Source organism: Stenella coeruleoalba, assembly GCF_951394435.1.
Source record: "Stenella coeruleoalba genome assembly, chromosome: X".
In the NCBI taxonomy this organism is placed as follows: Eukaryota; Metazoa; Chordata; class Mammalia; order Artiodactyla; family Delphinidae; genus Stenella; species Stenella coeruleoalba.
Genome location: NC_137152.1, coordinates 59,754,091 through 59,764,428, shown reverse-complemented (window position 1 = coordinate 59,764,428; position 10,338 = coordinate 59,754,091).

The following is a 10,338-nucleotide window of genomic DNA, read 5'->3' as shown; positions in this document are numbered from 1 at the left end:
GGGTATGGTCTGAGTAGAGGGACTGAGTTATTTTTCACTTCTTAGTGTAAAAGATATAATCACAGAGAGTTACCAAGCAAGAAGAGGGCAGGGGTAAGGTTCTAGAAGTGTAGGAATTTTGTGGATAAAGGCAAACAGTTAACCCCCTGACCTTTCCCAAGCCCCTCCACTCACAGGTCCAGGATGAAGTGTTTGGATTGCTGTTAAACCCAGAGTTAGGCGTGGAAGCAGGCTGGTTTTGGGTGGTAGTTGGGGGTAGGGAACTGTCAGTCTGAACAAAACATACTTGACTGTACTGTGTGGGGATCTGTGGGCCCAGTGCCTCTTTCCTTATGACTGGGCACCTAGCAGCAGGGTTGTGGGTCTTTGGTTTGTCCAACTGTGAAAGAAGCAAGAATGGGAGTCTCCACAAAGGCCTGCAGCTGCCTTCCAAGGAATTTCAGTGTATCTGGGAGCACAGAGGCTGAGTCATATTTTGGGAGAGGATTGTGTTTTTATACCCGCAATACAGGGTGTTGCCATAATATTAATCATTATTATGGTTAAAAACAAATAAACTCATCCTGAAGTTATGACAAATCTGTGTCTTGGCTCTTTCTTGCCCCTGCATTGTCTTTCTTTTAGCTCCTGCCTTAGGGAACCAGAGTTTAACTCCATATTGCCAGACTAGGCCACTGTCTTCCTAATATCATTTTTAGGGATGCAGTAAAGTACCTAATTAAAAAAAAAACCTTCACATCTATTTACTAAGACCTACAATTCCACTCTGTCAAAATTCAAATGCCTCATTAGTTACTTCGATTTTTAATATTAATGGGCTTTTACTATTGTTTCCTGAGAGAAGGAGATGGGCTGAAAGGAGAGACCATGAGGGTACTAGACACCTGGCCAGGGAGAGATCACCCTCAAGGGAAGAGAAAGGCATACAAAGGGGATGTTGGAGCACTGCAAACAAATCACCAACCTGATGGTTTTTCCACAAACTATTTGTAGACAGAGGTCATGGCTACCACTGCAGGGGGTCTGTTCCTGGGGCGGGGGTTGGGAGGTAGAGGGATGGTAAGGGGAGGGAGGTAAAAAGAAGATGCACTTAAGTTTAATGAGCCATTTTCCCAGCATGGGCCTCAGGCCCTGGTTCTAGAGTGACAGACCCTGGCCTCAAAAAAAGGAGAGAGACGACTGCCTGCTCATGCATTTGGGCCAGTTTAGGCTGAGCCCCTGGGCACTGGGCAACTTCTGTGGGTCACACTTTGGCTGTAGGACCTCTGGTTCCCACTGAGTTGAGAGAGCTGAACCAGCTTGGGAACTTCTAGGTATTTGCGGGGAGGAGGAGAGTGTGTGAAGACTTGGGCTGAGTGACAGACCTGAATGTTAGAGAAAAGTGTGCCCTTAGATGTAGCCCATTCTGCCAGGCTAGACCCCCCTCCAAGCCTGATTTTATCCACTGACCCAGAAATACATTCTCCCTTTTTCTGGACCCCACTCTATCTTGAACAAATAATAAAAAACAGGCTCAAGTGGCAGGGGAGGGGGTGGTGGTGTGATGAATTGGGAGATTGGGATTGACATATATACACTAATATGTATAAAATGGATAACTAATAAGAACCTGCTGTATATTAAAAAAAGAACAAAACAGGCTCAGGGCTACCCTACGTGTCTTTCACCTGGGCTTAGATGAAAGCTAGTGTGCAGAGTCTCCAGTTATGGTCTCAACAAACATTTTTCCTATCATAGTCTTCACTGCTCTCCTACATCTACCTTCATTTGGCTTATGGCAAAAGTGACACCTCCTCAGAGGCTTTCCGTCACTTCACTAGTTTGATAGCTCCTCCAACACCTATAGCCGTATCACTCTGTTTATTGTCTTCATAGCACCTATTACTACCTCAAATTGCCATTTGGTTATTTGGTTGTTTCTTGTCCCTCCCCATCCTCCTGTCCCGTGTACGCCCCATGAGAGCAGGCACCGACTGTGTTTGGTCCCCACTTCATCCCCAGAATTGAGCAGGCCTCTTCTCTGTCTCCTGAATACAACATACATGTGCTCACTTTGTACCTTTGCTCAAAGTATTTCCCATCTCTGGAATGTATTTCTCCCTGTTTGTCCAATCCTTCTTGTCCTGCAATGCTGGACTCAAGTCCCACCTCTTCCTGAAAGGCCCCCTTGATCACCTCAGCTCACAGAGAGCTTTTCCTTCTCTGATGCTATAGCCCTGTCTTTGCTATGTATTTTGCTAATTCTTTCTTTACTGTCATGTATTCCTTCCCAGTTGTTTCCTTTGCATTGGTCTTACCTCTCCAAGTAGATCGTGTCCGCAGTACTTTGTGCTTTTGATCTGGTCTAGCTCTTCTGTCTTACTTTGGAATAAAAATGAGTTTGCTCTTATTCAGTGATACAAAGGATGCATCAGGACACAGGAAACAGTTTATCTATGTGCGGTCCAAGGAAGACAAGCAGCCCTTCTTTCTTTCTTTCTTTTTAACATCTTTATTGGAGTATAACTGTTTACAATGTTGTGTGTTTCTGCTGTACAACAAAGTGAATCAGCTATATGTATACATATATCCCCATATCCCCTCCCTCTTGCATCTCCCTCCCACCCTCCCTATCGCACCCCTCTAGGTGGTCACAAAGCACTGAGCTGATCTCCCTGTGCTATGCGGCTGCTTCCCACTAGCTATCTGTTTTACGTTTGGTAGTGTATATATGTCCATGCCACTCTCTCACTTCGTCCCAGCTTACCCTTCCCCCTCCCCGTGTCCTCAAGTCCATTCTCTACATCCAAGCAGCCCTTCTTTAAATGCAGATTCCCAGGTACTATCTCCAAAGGTTCAAAATGTGTAGTCTGGGGTGGGACTCTGGAATCTGCATTTGAAAGAAGATCCTTCTGATGCACAAAGTTTGAGTGCCTGTGATTTAGGGAGACTCATCTTCATCCTGGCTCAGTCACTAACTAGCTATGTGACTTTGGGTGACTCACTTGTCCTCTCTGGGCTTTTATTTCCTCATTGTAGGATGAAGGGGTTGGGCAATATGACCTTTCAGTTTTAAAAATCAGCAAGTTTATATTCTGTGAAATCTTGGAAGGTAAATTCCTTGGCTTACATATCTTAGAATCTTAATTACAGCATATTCAAGTGTAGTACCTTAAATGTAGGAGGTGCTTAATAAAAGCCGATGAGTGACTGAATGGAGTGAGTGGCTGGAAGGCAGGAGAGGGGGGCATTATGACAATTCAGGGACAATAGTGTAGTGAACCACATTACAGGCCTGGGTTAGAATCCCAGTCTCTGCCAAGTCATGTGATCTCTCCAACTCTCCATTTTCTCATCTGTAAATTGGAGGTGTTAATAGTACCTACTGTATAGGGTTGTTGGAGGATGAAATGAGATAATGTCTACAAAAAGCTTAAAGCTTAGCACAGTGTCTGGCACATAGTAAACAATACCTTTTTTAAAAATACCTTTGTTTTTAATTAGGTCATCCCAATGAGGAGCAAATGATTGATTTCCAATGAGGCAGAATGTGAACTTCAACCATATCCTAGACTCCTCAGGTCTCCCCCTTTCCCACTGGCCCACAAGTTAAAGGGGAAGAAAATCAATGTTTTGGGAAGCTCACAGAGGCCTGACTATGAGGGCAGGGCCTGGCAGCCTGGCTGATCTGACAGCCATAGCTGTGAGGACCTGACTTAGAACTTGGGAACGATGGTCTGGGATCTTGGAACATGCTATACTTTATCCATGTACCTTATCCGTGGGCTGGGAAAACTGGGGTGTCAAAGCATCATGATGTTTATCATCAGCGATATGGAGAGAGTATGGGTTTTGGAGTGAGAACATTTGGGTTCAAGTCTTAGTTTTTGCAGGAAGCGTTCCTTGACCTTGCGGTATCCCACCTCCCTATCTGGGTCAGGTGCCTTGTCTCTTCCTCCTCACAGTGCCTACTATTTCCCTTATCATGGTATTTGCTTCTGTTGTCACTACCTTCCAACTGTCATCCACAGTAGACTGAGCTCTTTGAGAGTGAGGACAATGTCTTGACCATCTCTGTATCCTGGACAAACAGCATATTGCCTGAGTGGAGCAGATGTGCAGGAAATGTTTATAGAGCTCAATTCAAGTGATGAGCTGACGTACTGTTGAGTTTAGCCATTGATTAGCTTTGGGCAAATTAACTAACCTCTTTAAGCCTATAAGAGGAGGATGGATAAACAATTTACCAGGGTTATTGTGAGGCCCAAGCACTTTGTAACCTCTAAGAGAATCACAGTTACTGCTTTTCAGGCCTCTTACCTGCCCCTTCCCTCCCAGCCCTGCTGACCTTTACCTAAACCTGTTTACCATCGCTTTAGGACTCTACTTTCTGTTCTCTAGGCTATTTTATCTCCAAATCTGGAAAAGGATTCCATGCTAGTGTGTTAAGGGCTGTTAATTGGACGATATATTTACATTTCAACAGGGAGCTTTCCCTGCTTCAGGAGGAATGAGTAATGGTGGATTCCAGGTGCTCATTCAGGGGAGGGCTAGGTTTAGTTGCTGTTGTTAGGGGGCCTCTTAAGGCATTTCTCAGATTGCCCTGGTAGGGGGCCACTTACTTTTCCTCTGCCTAGGACTTGCTCTGCAGCACACACTGTGGTTTGTGTGCAGAAAATGCCTGAGGTGTCTAGGACCACCTTGGGGTCTTCTCTTGTGTGAGGCCTCCGAGAGCACAAAGAACCAATTTCTAGCAATTTACCTGCTCCTTCCCTGAGTTTTGAGTCACACTGACTCAAGAGGCCTGATGAGCTCTGTTCCAGGCTTGGAGATCAGACCTGGGGCTCAGAAAAGCCATTAGTCTGGAAAGATTATTTCTGCTAATCCCCCTAAGCAGCTCCTGAGGCTTTTCACATGCTCACAGAATAGCCTGGGGCCTAGTGTTAAACTCCTTTGGAGAGAGGTGTAATTCCTAGTTAAAAGTTCCTCTGGTGCTATTAATGTTGAACAGAAATAAGTTTTGTGCCTGAAATATCAATGCCAAGGATCTCATGTGTGTTGAGGACCGGGGTGGGGGTGAAGGTGAAGGGGTTACTGGTTGAGGCTAGTTTGTAGGTACGTACAGGGCGAAGGGGTGGGGGAATGTTCTTTTGTGGGTTGTGGGCATAAGTGTGTATTTTGAGCGTGCATGCGCTGTATTCATGCTCTGTGAATTTGCCCTTTGGTTATTTTCAGGATTCTCTACTTTAAGAGTTTGCTATGAAAAGAAATGGTTCTTCCTTGCTGCCTTATATGTAAGTAAAATCACCGCCTAATCTTCTTAGAGCATTGTTCCTGATTGTGTTGAGGTCTGACAATACCCAGGGCATGATAGGTTGCCACTCTAGGTATCAATGTTCTCCATTCAGAATGTGGGGACCTTGGATAAATTTGGGGAAACTGACCCAGGAGAGGTTGGATCAGAGGACCTGAATTTGCCAGGGGCTGTTTGTCTTGTGGCTGGTAGGTTATTGCAGGGCTTGCCTTCCATTTCTACTTGTCTGCCTCTTGCTCACTTCTCCAGAGGAAGACTGAAGAGGGAAAGAGGTGAGCATCACCTCCCTTCAGTTGGAAAATGTCTCATTTCCCAGTCTTTGTAGGGTCAGTGGTCAGCAGGTTGCCCCACACTCCAGCCCCTGCCAGGAGCGCTGATGAAGCCTCCACCCATATTTGTGTATTGGAATTGTACCCTCTCTCTGTGGTAGATTCAGATAGATCTTTTCTCTGAATGGGGCAGGCTTAATATATAAATGTGGATACTAATGTTTTTGATGGGCCAGGAGGGGATTGACAGGTGATTTGCTTTCAGTGCAGTGGGATTGTAGGTTAATTCCTTCTTGGGCCAAGGGCATCAGAACAGGAGCTCAGAGCTCTATTGGCAGCTGGGGTGGGGGTTGGGAGCAGGCTAAGAGGGACAGGATCTCCTGATGAGGGTACTAGCTGCCAAGTGGGAATCTGAAGGCCAAATCCAGCATTCACACCCCATTGTGACTGAACAGTGTTTTAAAACATTTGAATTGTTTCCCCCATTTAAAAATTCAGAAACTTGAAAGTAATAGGATCACATAACACTGGGCAAGTTGCCTGCTTAATAGTACTCAGTTATACTGAGTAGTGGCTACCACATTTGGGCAAGATCTGTACTTTCCAGTTTGCCATAGTCCCCCATTTCCTTATCAGTTGCATTATACCCTGTGTGCTTCTCTCACTTAGACTACTTGTCTGGCTCCTATAGACCAGTTTGTGATCCCTGAACTTTGAACACTCATCATGGTGGAATAGGCCTTAGGGGGAGATTCTGCTGCAGGGGATGGGAGACCAGATGAGTAGTAGGGCTGGAAAATAATGAGAAAGCCTGAAAGCCTGAAAGGGGCAGCTGGAGATCATGATTTGGCATCCTGTCAGGCAGAGGAATCACAGCAAAAGGGAGCCCAGGATCTAGCATCTTGTGAAGACCCGGGCAGGAAGCATCGAGGGAAGGAATATTCTGCAAGTAGGAGGATAGAGCCAGACTGTTTGAGGCCAAGTGACTCCACCATAGTCCTACATAAACTCTCGATGACTTCCCTTTGTTCTAAGGATAAAGACAAACAGCCTTACTATGGTCAGCAAGGTGCTGCATGGTTTGGCCTGATGATGTTGAAGTTTATCTTGAGCCCCATACTTCTAGAAAACCCCTTATCCTTTTGTGACTCTTGTGTTAGGAGAAATGACTAACAGCAAAGGACCACCCCACCCTCACAAATTATAAGACAAGACCCTCCTTAACCTTTCTAAATGATTCAGATAAGCTCCACCCCAAGTTTTCTCCATTTATTTTGATATAGTCCTCATTCATGAACATTCTCCCTATTGCAATAGCCTGAATAAAATCATCTCCTTAACTGTCTGTTGCATTTTGTCTTTCAGGGTTTTGGTGCCATGATTTGAGTGGCATTGGACCTCACCTTCAGATCCATATTTACTCCACCCAGGTAATAAGGCCTCTCAGAGCCGCTTGTGCTCCTCTCCTGACTGGTGGGTGATCAGAGGACCCAACAGTGAGTCCAGCTCCAGATCCTCGGTTTCAGACTCTTGTCTACTGTTAGCACTCTAAGGATTTGATTTTGATTATTTTTGAGTGTTTGCTTGATCTCTGGTGCTGGCTTCTTTTGGTTTCATTGTCTGACCATTCAGTGATCTCTGTAAGTGGATTACAACTCTTGACTTATGATGGGGTTACATTCTGATAAACCCACTGTAAGTTGAAAATATTGTAAGTCAATTATGCATTCAATACACCTAACCTTCCAAACATCATAGCTTAGCTTACCTTAAAAACATGCTCAGAACACTTACAAACTACACTTGGGCAAAATCATCTAATAGAGCCTATTTTATAATAAAGTGTTGAATATCTCATGTAATTTATTGAATACTGTACTGAAAATGAACAACAGAATGCTTATAAGTGTATCAGTTGTTTACCCTTGTGATTGTGTGGCTGACTGGGAGCTGTGGCTCAGTGCCGCACATGAAAAGGTATTGCACCACATATTGCTAACTCAGGAAAAGATCAAAAATCAAAATTCAAAGTATGGATTCTTCTGAATGCATATTGCTTTCATACCATCATAACGCCAAAAAACGTAAGTCGAACCATCATAAGTCCGGGACCGTCTGTAATGGTTTATAGAGATCTTATCTCTGTTGGGTGAAAGATGATGGTTAGTCTTTTCTATTTTGAGCTCAAATCAATTAAGAATTCCATGCCCATCAGGAAGAGAATGGCTGTTTAATATGTATTCTGTACATTGTAATATTGTAATCTGTGTTTACACTTGACCCATGACAAAACTTTAGAATTAAAGCAATAAGCTGTCTTTCTATCTATGTCTGTCTGTATGTTTATATGTAATTCAGAAAGGCCTTTACCTTTCATTGTGTGATCATGTAATATTTTTCTACTTCTGGATGGTATTACCAAATTAGATTGTAAAATCTCTTAAAGGAGCTCTATTCTGATTGGCTTAGAGATAAATAAGTGCTTGTATAAATTGAATGTTCTTAGAATTCCCAGAAATTAAGGAATTGTATTGTATTAGACACTTTCAATATGCTAAACAGAAGTGTTTTTACAGAAACTAATTCAAATATTTTAAGAATTCAAGTTCACATAATTTAGATAAATATAGCAAATGAGAGTGGTTTAATATTTTGATTTAATAAAATGAGCTATGCTTTTTCTTATTTATCAGTGTTGAATATGCTACAAGCATACATAATTATTCTACTTGGGTATGTTCTTCCTAAATTTATATAAGTTTACTAATCAAATAAGCTAGTATTACTTCTATTAAGTGTTTAAGATTATGAAAACTGTAAATTTGTGTTTAACCAAATCAAATCATTATTCTGACAAACTCTATTTCAAGAGTAATTATGCTTTGTAGCATGTTAGCTTGAAGATAATTTCCAAAAGATTTAGGTAACTTAAAACCTTGAACTGATACTAAATCGACTTGATTAATGGATATTCATTAAATACCTTAGATCATTTCCAAGATAGAATACTGAAATATTAATTACTAAGCATAATTTTAAGTTTATATACCTTTGTTTCTTATTTTTACATACTACAGAGAGGCTATATATACTTTGCAAATTTAATAAATGTGTTGGTTTTTGCTACTTTGAAAAGTAATGTAAGGGTTGTATATGGATATAGACAGTTGTAGAAGGTTTGTGGAAAGGGAATTTATTTTGTTGAGTTCAAGGCTGGCTAAGACTTGATGTGCTTGTTTATAAGATTTTCAAAAAGAGCTTTAGTGTTAAATATCTTACTGAGGCAAAAGTAGAATTGGATTTTCTCTCTGTTAAAACATCAATTTTTTCTTGGATTATTGGTCTGCTCTTTTTTTAAAAATTTATTTATTAAAAAATTTTTTTTGGCTGTGTTGGGTCATCGTTGCTGCGCGCAGGCTTACTCTAGTTGCAGTGAGTGGGGGCTACTCTTCATTGTGGTGCGCAGGCTTCTCACTGTGGTGGCTTCTCTTGTTGTGGAGCACGGGCTCTAGGCACGCGGGCTTCAGTAGTTGTGGTGCATGGACTCAGTAGTTGTGGCTCACCAGCTCTAGAGCACAGGCTCAGTAGTTGTGGAGCATGGGCTTAGTTGCTCTGTGGCATGTGGGATCTTCCCAGACCAGGGCTCGAACCCGTGTCACCAGCATTGGCAGGCGGATTCTTAACCACTGTGCCACCAGGGAAGCTAATATTGGTCTGCTCTTAATAAGAGGTTGTAAAAGATTATTCTTTACTTTCTGTGTAATCTGTCTAGAAGTCAAAGATTCTGTGTCTTGCTAGAGTAACCTTCTATGGTTTATATTGACATATTGATGTCCTTGATTATTTAAGAAAGCAAAGTATTTCCCTTCTTAGGAAAGAGCTATGGTTCTTTACAATCATGTTACCTACTATGTTTACTTTCCAAATCTTTTATTGTCTAGTTGGTCAAATAGGCATCCAAGTACTGTTTTTCAGTAACCCATGAGCCTATTTTAAGTGTTCAAATATCCTGACAACTTTTGATATTTTGGATTCCCCAAATCTAATCCTAAATGATATCTTTTGCACCTACAATTGTCTTTCAGATTTCCCAAAGGGCCCCTGGGGGAAAAAAAGAATTTGTTCTTTTATCTTGTAAAATAGAATTGCTAGAAATAATTGGGTTTCTTTGATATATTACTATTGATGAGTTGCATGAGAAGAGTGGTTAAATCAGAGGAGATCCTCAGCCTTCTCTAGGTTAAGGTGATATAGGTAAATGTTATTAATTTAAATATTTCAGAAATTGTATGCTGTAGGGGAAATTCTTAGAGAATCGTCAATGTCCTTGCTGTCCACGAAATGTTTCTATTTGTCAGAGTCCTAGTGTTGCTTTGCCTGATAATAGAAATCAACAGTATAGTATTATCAGTCATAATTTCAGTTTTTTAAAAATGTTAATTTGGTTGTAACTTTGCTTATTTAATTTGAATATAGCATCTTCTAAGCCAATGATTGTTAATTGGGGATTCATGTCACTTAGCCATGGAGTTTTATTAATATAAGCCTGTTTAGGACCTACTCTAGACTTGTAGAAACTCTTTACTTGATATTCTTCATATATTCTTGGTATATTCCAAAAATATCCTTAACATAGTCATGCATGTTATCTTAGGATTACTATGTTTGAGTAATTTTTCTTTGTAAAGATTATGTTAATCCTTTTTTTAATAACTTAGATGCAACATACACTCTTCTTTGAAAATTGTGTTAATCATTATGTTTATAGATATTTTT